Source organism: Saccopteryx bilineata, chromosome 1, assembly GCF_036850765.1.
Source record: "Saccopteryx bilineata isolate mSacBil1 chromosome 1, mSacBil1_pri_phased_curated, whole genome shotgun sequence".
Lineage (NCBI taxonomy): Eukaryota > Metazoa > Chordata > Mammalia > Chiroptera > Emballonuridae > Saccopteryx > Saccopteryx bilineata.
Window position 1 is genome coordinate 231,299,406 of NC_089490.1, and position 11,052 is coordinate 231,310,457.

Sequence of the window (11,052 nt, forward strand, 5' to 3'; positions counted from 1 at the left end):
AGTTTATCAGGGGTGAGAGAGTTCAATGGGTCCAGGCTCTTACTGTTGGCTGAGCTCCTCAACTGTTCTCTGTGCAGCCTGTGCCTCATCCTACAACCCCCTGTCCTCTCTTGGCCTTTTCATGTGGTATCTCCAGCCACTGGCTACCCTGATCCCTTGAATGGCAGTTGGGATCCAAGTAAGAGAGAGAAGAAGCTGCCAGCTTTCTTACTGGCACCATTTTCTGAATGGGCATAGTGTCAGAGTCTTCCCCTAAAGAAAACTCATATGCCTTTACAAAACGTTCTTTTTCCATATTAGCTAGAAATACCCCCGACAGTTACCGTCAACATCCTATGTAACCTTGCATGAACTACCAAAGAAGCAGTATTCCACTTCAGAACCACTCAGTCAGCCCTCAGATGCTGTGAGACCCTAGCATGATAGCAAGTCAAAGGCAAAGTTCAAGTGAAAGATGGAGTGGTGGCCTTCTTCTTTGCTGAGGGAATGTACCTCTCAAATATGTAACCATTCATTACTTGGATTCTGGCCACAGGCTGACTTGTATGACTTTCTTGACATTAGACAGTGCATTAGATTGAATTGTTGGCTCCCATACCTAACCCCAGCCCTTTTCATGTGATTTTGTAGCTCTCATTAGAAGCAGAATATGTTTTCCTAGTCCATAACTTTGGGTTCAGCCAGTGGACTTGATTTGGCTGATGGAATACAAGAAGAAGCGACAGTTGCCAGTTCCAAGAACGGGTCATAAGAGACATGTGTGTCTCCACTGGGTCCTCTTCATGCCTTTGCCATTGCCATGAAATAAACATGTCTGGTTGGTCCACCAATCACATGATGAGAAACATGTACAGCGGACCCAGCTCCAACCTGGAAACCAGGATATGCCTCATGGAGGCCATACTGACCCCCAGCTGACCAGCAGATGTGTGAGTGGGAGTAAGCATCATTGTTTAAGAACACTGAGTTTGGGGGTGTCGTTATCATGGAGCATTATTCTGGCAATAACTGGTGAATACACGTGGCAAGAGTCAATCAAAAGAGGAAACTTTTCCCATGACTCCAAGTAATGGCGGTCACTATGAAATTTTGAAATCATCAATTCAAAACTATCCAACCACCTCCAATGCTAGGATTCCTGTATTATCAAGTGGTCTCCAAATTCTGCCAGACCAAATGAATTCCTGGCTTTATGGTGTACTTGAAAAGATGAAAATTATAAGCCAAGAGGATGAAAATAACTCTTAACGGATGCGCTGATGCGTATCTTGAGTTGATGGGAAGTTGCTGAGATGCGTTTACAATAGTGGTAATGCTGGCCTGACTCCTGCCAATTGCTAATGTGGGACTTGGAGCAGCTTTGGAAGCCAAGAGGTAGAAACAAAAACTGTGTATTATCCAAACAATGCCTGTTGCCTCAAAGCCAACAAGAGCCTTGGTCATGCGATGGTCTTAGCACTTTGGCGCATAGATCCATGGTGACAGATGCTAATGCAAAGATTGGGGACACACAGCTGTTACGGGACACAAAGACATCTCAGTGGTCAAAGCCAACAACTTCCCTTCCCCTCAGCTGCTGAGTCATCAAAAGCATTTTATTTGATAGAAAAGCGATTATTTTGTCAAATGCATTTAGAAATGCATGTTTGCAGGTTGCCTTCTCATTAGCTTGATATCCAACGTGATCACACCTTAGTTGATATTTTTAACATTCCAACCATATAAAGGCATCATTATCTATAATACATGGAAGACAAAAGCAGAAATAGGTTGAAATGTACCTTACATTCAATGCAGGAGCCATGAAAAGAGTTACAGTTTGATTTCAACTTTTGCAACAGAAGCAAATAGCACTTACAAAAACTGATGTGAAAATACAGTTTCATTTCTTTTTTTTTTAAACAGAGAACACGATTATTTTATGAAGCTGGGTCTCTGTTCTGATTTAAAATATTTTGTGTTAGTGCAGCAGCATTAAATATATTGTCTACAGTATCTCACCCTTACTCTATAGGTTATGTCAACATGAAATTCCTGAAAGGAATGTCAATGAAACATGAAATTAATTTTGTGTGGCTTGCTGGCTTTTGCCAAAACAGCAGTCATGTCTTTAAAGTGGTTACTTAAAATGCAGCTATGTTCTGTCTATGGAAAGTTTAATTTTTCTCTTAGGATTTGGTCCTTTTATTATTCCTCCTTACACAACTGAAGGAGCTCAAACCTCACATGCCTTCGTGGCATTCTGTGCCCCAGAAATCTGTAAGACCATTCCCAAGCAGGGGCCTAGAGTAAAATCTAGCATTTATCTGCTGGTCTGTGCTACATAAATGGCAGCTTAATGCTTTTTATGAGAGAGAAAAGGGTCAAAAGATATTGTAATAAATCAGTGGTGGTGAGGATGAAGAGAAGATTATGGGAATGCTTTTGGGGAGACAGTTCAGTTACTTGGACACTGCAGGTTGTGTAGTTTCCTACGGTAGTCAAAACCTTTGCAGCTCAGGTTCTTATTAAGTGCTATCATAGCTGGCTGAGAGGGAGAACACTGGACACGGAATTTCCCCTGGATACCAGTTCTTTCCTCACACTCCCATTCAACATTGTCAGAATTGTTTTGGGAAAAATAAGTTACCCCTAGCTTCCAAACCAAGTTGTGTCCTTGGGGAAATGCCTAATAAAAATGCAAAATTGACATGCCTGTTTAGAATGCTTCATCGACTCATGAAAAAAAAGATTTTAATTAAATCACCATTTGTCCCCACCTAAAAAACTTTTACATACCTATTTGATTAATGACAATATACTTAGGACCATGGGAAAGTGTTGAAGCCAGAAAAGAGAGTTTTTTCAGAAATCCTCCTTGTTGTAGATGCATTGTCATTGCTACATGCTTGACAAAAATTAGGCCACAGTTATATTTTATAATTCATGTCAAGGAGTAGTTATTTAGGATACGGTTTGGATCAGGTATTATGCCAGAACCTTTCTTTTTTTTAATTAATGTTTCTTAAGTGAGAAGTGGGGAGGCATAGAGACAGACTCCGGCATGCACCCTGACTAATATCTACCCAGCAAGCCTCCCTATGAGGTGATGCTCTGTCCATTTGGGGCTGTTGCTTCATTGCTTGGAAACTGAGCTATTTTAGCGCCTGAGGCAAGGCCATGGAGTCATCTTCAGTGCCTGGGGCCAATGTGCTTCAACCAAGCCATGGCTGCAGGAGGGGAAGAGAGAGATAGAGAGAAAGAAGGGAAAAGGGGAGAGGTGGAGAAGCAGATTGGTGCTTCTCCTGTATGCCGTGACTGGGAATTGAACCTGGGGCATCCACACACTGGGCCAACGCTCTACCACTGAGCCAACCAGCCAGGGCCTCTTTTTGCATGTTCTGTGATGAGCCTCTATTGATGTTCTGTGATGATTGCTCTTCAGTCCCATAGGGGAGCCAGAGTGGTACCAGAGGAAATCCAACTCAGAGTAGAAGGCTTACAGGAAGCAAGGGACTTTCCCCTTGACCCTTTTTCAAAGACTCATCTTTCTTCTGGTTCTTCTCACTGTCCAAGAAGTAAGAGCTGGAGAGTCTAGACTTGGTGGGCCCAGGATAAGGGTAAGGAAGGGAGCTGAGGAAGCTACTGTATTTTTCGCTCCATAAGATGCACTTTTTCCCCAAAAAAAGTGAAGGGGAAAATGCCTGTGTGTCTTATGGAGCAAAAAATATGATATTTTATTAAATATTTTAACACACCGTTTGGTTCAGAATTGTTTTTTCTTATTTTCTTCCTTAAAACCCTAGGTGTGTCTAATGGTCAAGTGCGTCTTATGGAGCAAAAAATACGGTACTTAACCTACTTTGACTTTTAACAGGCCAAAGGAATTCTCCAGCTAAGACAGGATATTAGTCAACTGCCCAGAGGCAAAAACCCCAGAAAGGAGTTGGGGTTCATACCAGTATGGTATTTTTCCCCGCTGAGAAAGAAGGAAGGGGCTGGAGCCACGAAGTGTGGAATAATAAAAGGCTTTATTGAGTACAACATGCATCCCGCCCGACGAGGTCCTCTGGTCCCGGGGGAAAGAGACTAGAGGAGTCACAAGGAGTGACCTGCGTGAGAGATATTTAAAGGGTCCCTAGGGTGGTCAAGCTAATATGACGTGGTGAAATCTCATTGGGTGACGGAGGTGTCGCTCTTTTCCAAAGGGCTCCTGGGAAGTTTCTTTTGGGGTGCTGGGTGGTGGGCAGTCCTAGCCAAAGTTTCTGGGAGGGCCAGAGTTCCCCACATAACCATCCCCCATTTTCCACTGAACTTACATTCTGACCTTTTGTGTTAAATAGAATAGGGGCGCCGTTTATTTGTCTGGCTACTTCCTGCTGATTAGGGGCATTGTGGGGAGGGGGAGATCAGAAGGTGGTGGCTTTGAGGGGTGTCAGGAGGAACATCTGTTTGGCCATGACTGGAGAAACTTCGCAGATGGGTCCTATAAGGATTTAAAAAAAAGAGGAGTAATAGGGGGATTTGTAGGGTCCAGCCTTTTGATGAGCTGGAGATGGATGGAGTCCAGTGGTTCCGACTGCCAGTGGTTCTGTATGGAGGCAAACTTGAGGCAAAACTGCATGTCAGGAGTGGCATAAAAAGGAGAAAGGGGTCCCATCCATTCCCATAACCGAGACCTGTGAGGGAACTAGAGATTCAGAGTGTGATGGTAGAAAGAAAAGGTAGTCCCAGTGTCCACAAGAAATAAGCTGGACTTACCCACTAGTTGCAGCATACCCTGGGTTCTCCGAGTCCAGGCCATGTCCTAGGAGTTTGAGCGATGTGCCCACCTGGCTGGATTGGCCTCCCATTTGGGCAGCTTGTCCTCCATGTAAAGGTGCTGAGGAAAAACCTGTTGCCCAAAGGGGCAATCGCTCCGCCACTGACTGGACTGCTTGCAGTCAGGGCAGGGCTCAGTGGGCAGCTATGGGCAGGGGCCCTGCTGGGACCAGTGATCCTGCTTGCCACACTTAAAGCAAGCTGCTGGTGGGATTTTCTTTGTGGCTTGGACTTGGGTCAGGCACTTCCTGTGCCTTGCCTCTGTTGCTCTGCTGGCCTCAGGGTTGCCACAGAGCCTGGGTTTGGAGCATTACCTTCTGCTACATGTGGGCCTGGCGAACAACCTTGGCCTGTTTCTACTAGTTGGGACCATTAAAAACTTTAAATGCTGTGTTCACAGGTCCCAGATAGGGGTTTGGGGGTTGAGAATAAGAGGAGGGAGCTCGTGGGGAGTCCGGCACCCAGGTCTGGCAGGAAACACTGGAGCCAAAGGCAGGACAGGGCCAGAACTTCCTGCAAGAAAATTGGGGTTGGACATCCTGAAAACAGGTATAAGAGCCAATAGTAGGAGAATGGACTGACAGAGGAGGGACTTAAGAACAGTGGAGAAGGGAGGGGCCCCTGGCCAGCAGGGAGGAGAAAGAGAGAATGGTAGTGGTGAATAAGAAACAGGATTTTGCAAAGGGAGGGGAGGGGGCTCTCAGAGGGAAGAGACCCAAGCACAAAAGAGGTCCACAGAGGGATTAGAGAGAAGTCCCAAGAGAGGGACACCCCCAAGTGTCAGGCAGGAGGGAAAGAGAGTTGGGAGTCTGTGAAGAAGGAAAGATCAGGAGTGGAGGTTTCAGATGAGGTTTCTCTGGCCAGAAAAAGGCCTGCGTGGTGGAACAGGTGACACAGAGATTAAGGATGGGTGCATGAATAACTAGAAGCTGTGAATGTAAGAGATCTCCAACCAGCTCCCAGCTTTTTTGGCGATAGTTAAATTGGTGAGGGTGTAAAAATCAAAAGTCCCTTCAGGAGGCTAATTCAGTGGGTTCTGTGGCCTGGTCACAGCGGAGAAGAACAGTTTCTTCTTCTTTAGGGATGGAGATTCCTGTGCCCCCATGGCCACCCTCAGTCCTCAGAGTGGCCAGATTTGAGAACTGGCATCCCAAAATTCAAGCTCTGGCCATGAACGGATAAGGTAAAGTGCATGTGCTTGGGATGTCTCCACGAGCACACATGCACTCGGATGGAAAGAGGTCCCTGACTTAGCTATAGTTTCTGGACAGGGAGTCTCGACAGAAAGAACTCAAGGGTGGCTGGAGACAGGGGACTTACCACACTGTGCACTGAAGTGGTGGAAGGCCGGAGGTCCTGGTTCTTTCTCGGGGGGAAGGGGAGAGGAGCAGTCCTTGTGGACTTCAACTCCTCCCGGGTTTCGGCACCAAAATGTAAGGTATTTTTCCCCACTGAGAAAGAGGGAAGGGCTGGAGCCACAAAGTACGGAATAATAAAAGGCTTTATTGAGTACAGCATGCATTCTTCCCAATGAGGTCCTCTGGTCCTGGGATACAGAGACCAGAGGAGTCGCAAGGAGTGACCTGTGTGAGAGATATTTAAAGGGTCCCTAGGGTGGTCAAGCTAATATGACGTGGTGAAATCTCATTGGCTGATGGAGGTGTCGCTCTTTTCTTCCTTGGAAGTTTCTTTTGGCACTCTTGGTTGTGGGCAGTTCTAGCCAAAGTTTCCGGGCCTGAGTTCCCCACATGACCATCCCCCATTATCCACCGACCTTACAATACCCTATAGTAATAACTGATTCTGGAATCACAATAGGCAACTGAAGAAGGATTTTAATTTCCAGGGTCCCAGCCATCACTCTCCCTTCTGCCTGGGGGCATAATTAACATGTCACCAATTCCTGCTAGGTAGCGTGGGCATTTTATCTAGGGAGTTTTCATTTTAACCCAAAGAACAATTCATATGCCTTTCTATCTTTAACAAAGGCCTTTCCATGTTAAGTATCCCCACACCCCCCAACAAGAAAAAAGAAACAAAACTAAACTCAATTTGCATAGTAGGGATTTCAGGTCAGTAGGATTGAGATTTGGGAGCCAGGAGCCTTTAAAATTTTCAAATTACATCATTTAGGTGCTTCTTCCTTTACCTACACACACACAAAATAATCCTGACAGATATACTTTTAGGATTGCATCACTTGCCACATTGCCCCCAAATTCTATTATAATCCCTAACTTCACACAGGAATAGACCAAAGAGACGGCAAGGACCATGGGGAACCAACACCTCTGCTAAAACTCTGTGGATAGACAATGCCTGCTACAGGCGCAGAGAGAGGTGGCTGACTTCATTCATTCAGAATTAGATCAGAATTTATTCTGTTTCTCATCTGGGAAGGTGAGGTAAGAGGCGAGGTGATGAAGGAAAATATATGTATGCAGTGGCTTAATTGACTTGTACTCTTTTACAAGCGACAACCCATTGTTTTTATTCTTTTCATATGTTCTTGAACTCTCAGAAACTCTCAAAGCAACCAGGCCCTATAAGCGCAGAACCATAATGTTACACTACTGCGATTTCCATTCTCATTCACCCTGCTCTTATGGTGTTCATGCGTCAAGAAGATAGTGTCATCTATGTATTTATTTCTTAGCATGAAAATCTTCAGAACATCAAGGAGAGGGGGTGTGGACAATGTTTCAAATTTTCTTTTGCAGGAGCTGTCACTTGGCCATGCTGTCACAAAGCGTAAAAACAGAGGGGTAGGGACAGGGGCTGAGCGAATCTATATGGCAGATCTTGTACTACAAGTGTTTGTGGTTAACCGAGAAACGCATTATGAGTCAAGCCTTTGGGAAGGGATGAGTAATTAAAGACAAATGCATGACATAATCATTTACACACGGCTGAAAGGTTTTAGATGAAATCTGGCCTGACCCGCTGCTCAGCAAGTGTTATCATGGATTCTTGAGAAGCCTTCATTTATTTACTTTCTAATTTGGCCCATGTGTTTTATTGAAAACAACAAAAAAATTTTTTTCTTGTATTTCCCATAGGAAATAGCCTGAAGCCTGGTGGTTAATAAGGTTGGTGTATTTGGGAACAGTTCTCCCGGGTGCAGTGCACCAGCAGACCCTGTGAGCACCATGTCAGCTTGAAATCACCTCATTTTGGATAAAGCCAAGGAACTTTGTCATAAGCACAGTTGCTGGAATGAGTTCTCTGATAGTTAGGGAGTTTACTGTGTAAAACGTAATTTTGCCATGATAACAAAAATCATATTTACTGATCTTTTTGCTTTGCAAGTCTTTTACCTCCCCCCCCCCCCACACACACACACATACCTTTTGGCTTCATCCTAGATTTCGGTCACCATCTATATTAACTTGACGTCAGGAAACCAGGTTTTGGAGGAAGAGGCAGGATCTAGCCTCCCTGCTTTCTTAATCCTAGCACAATAATATAAAACACACCATGTAACTGCAGGAGATGGCTTCAAGACTTTTTTTTTTAACAAATGCTATCAAGTTTTAGCTGCTGCCTTTATTAAGTGCAGAAAACGGGAGTAAGGAGGGGGAAGGGATGACAGAACAGAGAGGTCCTGCCTGAGTCTCTACCTTTTGTTCTTTTTATTTGAGGAGATGGGGACTTGTGAAAGCAGGCAGGTTTTCAGCGGAATAAAACAACAGGGGGTTCTATGTGGTGACCTAACCCAGTTCCTCCAGGCATTGCGGAACATTGTCTCAAAGAGCTACACCATTTGTCTTAGGGAAGAAGGAGAAACCATGATGACATTCATCCCACCCAGAGAGAAAGAAGCTTAGAATTCAGGGCCCTTAACCCACACATTACAGTGGAAGAATTAAATACTAGATACTGGCATCCGTTTGCCTTAGAGCAGTGGTCCTGAACCCCCGGGCCATGGACCGGTACTGGTCCGTGGGCCATTTGGTACCAGTCCACAGAGAAAGAATAAATAACTTATATTATTTCCATTTTATTTATATTTAAGTCTGAACAATGTTTTTTTTGTTGTTGTTGTTGTTTTTTGCAAAAACCCTCCACTAGTCAATTTTGATTACAGCTCACTCTAATGCATGATTGGTCTGGAAACAAACCAGCAAACTATCCAAGTTTTGCTTCTGATTATTATTATTATTTTTATAAATAAATTTTTATTTTAATGGGGTGACATCAATAAATCAGGGTACATACATTCAAAGAAAACATTTCCAGGTTGTCTTGTCATTTAGTTCTGTTGCATACCCATCACCCGAAGAGAGATCGTCCTCCACCACCCTCCATCCAGTTCTCTCTGTACCCCTCCCCCTCCCCTCTCCCTCCTTCCCTCCCCCCACCCCCCTTAACCACCACACTCCTGTCCATGCCTCTTAGTCTCGCTTTTATGTCCCACCAATGTATGGAATCCTGCAGTTCCTGTTTTTTTCTGATTCGCTTATTTCACCCCGCACAATGCTACCAAGACTCCACCATTCCGCTGTAAGTGATCCGATGTCATCATTTCTCCTAGCTGAATAGTATACCATGGTGTATATGTGCCCCATCTTCTTCATCCAGTCCTCTATTTTTTTTACAGTGATTAAAAGCCTTTAAGCAAACTCTTGGCCAATACAGCAAGGATCCATAAAAGAGTAGTGTCCTTAACATGTTCACCAAGTCCAAGTTGGCCCCATCACCATGCCAAATCCCTGAAAAATGCAACCCAACCACAGTTCAGTCTGTTAGGAGCTGTCACAAGGAGCAGGAGTCCAGGAAAGTTCCCCACAGGAAAAGTCCACATGGCACTGGAATTGTTGTCACCATTCTATACTTTGCAGCTCATGTCCAAGTCCCAGTGACCGCTGCTTCTAGCTGGTAATGATTCAGGTAGACTGGAAAAGCCATTTGCAGCATGCGTGGAGATGGAGCTTCTGTTCTCCTCTGCCTGGAGAGTTGAGACCAGGTTGCTTTTCCCTGGAGCTCTGTGACTGGCATAGTAAAGAGAACCTTGGGATACACTAAGCTGGGTGGCAAAGGTAAATTCATAATACAAGTTGGCAAAAGGAGGAAAGAGAGTTCTAAATTAGGAGTAGGTCCCAGCCTGAAATATGAGTGGGGCATTGAGGTAGGAGGGATAAAGGAAACACTATATATTAAGCAAAGCAGCAGAAATAGGACTATCAACACCCACAACAGAGATCTTTGAGGGAAGAATAAAAAACCTGACTATTCAGGCAAAACATAGTTAAGTGGCCCTTGTGCCAATGAGATCAGTTTACCTGCTTCTTGGAAAAAATACCCTAGGCTCGTCCACAGTGTCATAGATGGGGCCGACGGCCCTGGGCACCTTCAGCCTTCAGTGGAAAACCCCAGCTTTCTGGGCAAGGTTAGGTCATAGTGGCTGGAGCAGGGCTGGGAGAGACTGAACCCTCCCTTAGAGGAGCGAGGGGGAAGCCTACCTTCCAGTGTCCCTGTTTCCTCACAGCAGAGGCGTGTAAGCCTGGCAGGCTTTAGCTCAATGACCTTCCTTTCCACTATTGAAGCAGGATCCAGATGGCATCCTATGAGACCCCTTTGGGGCGTTGGAGCCTTTAAGGGTGTATCCTAAAAGCTGGTAGTTCCCCTGATCTCTATTGGGCTTTTTCTGCCTCTAGGAATCTTAAAAGCCATTCTCAGAAGATCTCGCTGAGGGGTTTGAGGATCCCCATTTGCCTATATAAATCTTTTCCATATATCTGGAGCTATTTGGAAAAAGACAAAACAGTGTTATTAGCTAGATCTAATAAAGAAGGTAGTAGTTTGCAGGCGAAAAAGATTTGGTGTCTCCTGTTCATCAGCATTCAAAAGAAATGTAAATTTTTTTTTTTTAAGTAAAAAGCATGATATGGTAGACCCGTCGGAGTCATTGGCCTGGTGTGCAGGATTCCCGGGTTCGATGCCTGGCCAGAGCATACAGGAGAAGCGCCCATCTACCTCTCCACCCCTCCCCCTCTCCTTCCTCTTCATCTCTCTCCTCCTGCCCGCAGCCAAGGCTCCACCGGAGCAAAGCCACCCCGGGCACTAAGGATGGCCCCATGGCCTCCACCCCAGTCGCTAGAATGGCTCTGGTTGTAACAGAGCAACACCCCAGATGGGCAGAGCATTCCCCCTGGTAGGCATGCCAGGTGGATCCCGGTCAGGCGCATGCAGGAGTCTGTCTGACTGCCTCCCCATTTCCATCCTCAGAAAAATACAAAAAATAAATAAAAG

At 45.1% G+C, this 11,052-nt stretch overlaps 1 long non-coding RNA gene across 1 annotated transcript in view; it reads left to right on the forward strand.

Moving 5' to 3' along the window:
* Positions 1-7,986, forward strand: part of LOC136320323 (uncharacterized) — a 105,937-nt gene extending 97,951 nt beyond the window's left edge. The window contains exon 3 of the long non-coding RNA XR_010728310.1: positions 7,860-7,986. This is a non-coding gene — a long non-coding RNA (uncharacterized lncRNA). The remainder of the gene's footprint in view (positions 1-7,859) is intronic.
* Positions 7,987-11,052: the final 3,066 nt, after the last annotated feature.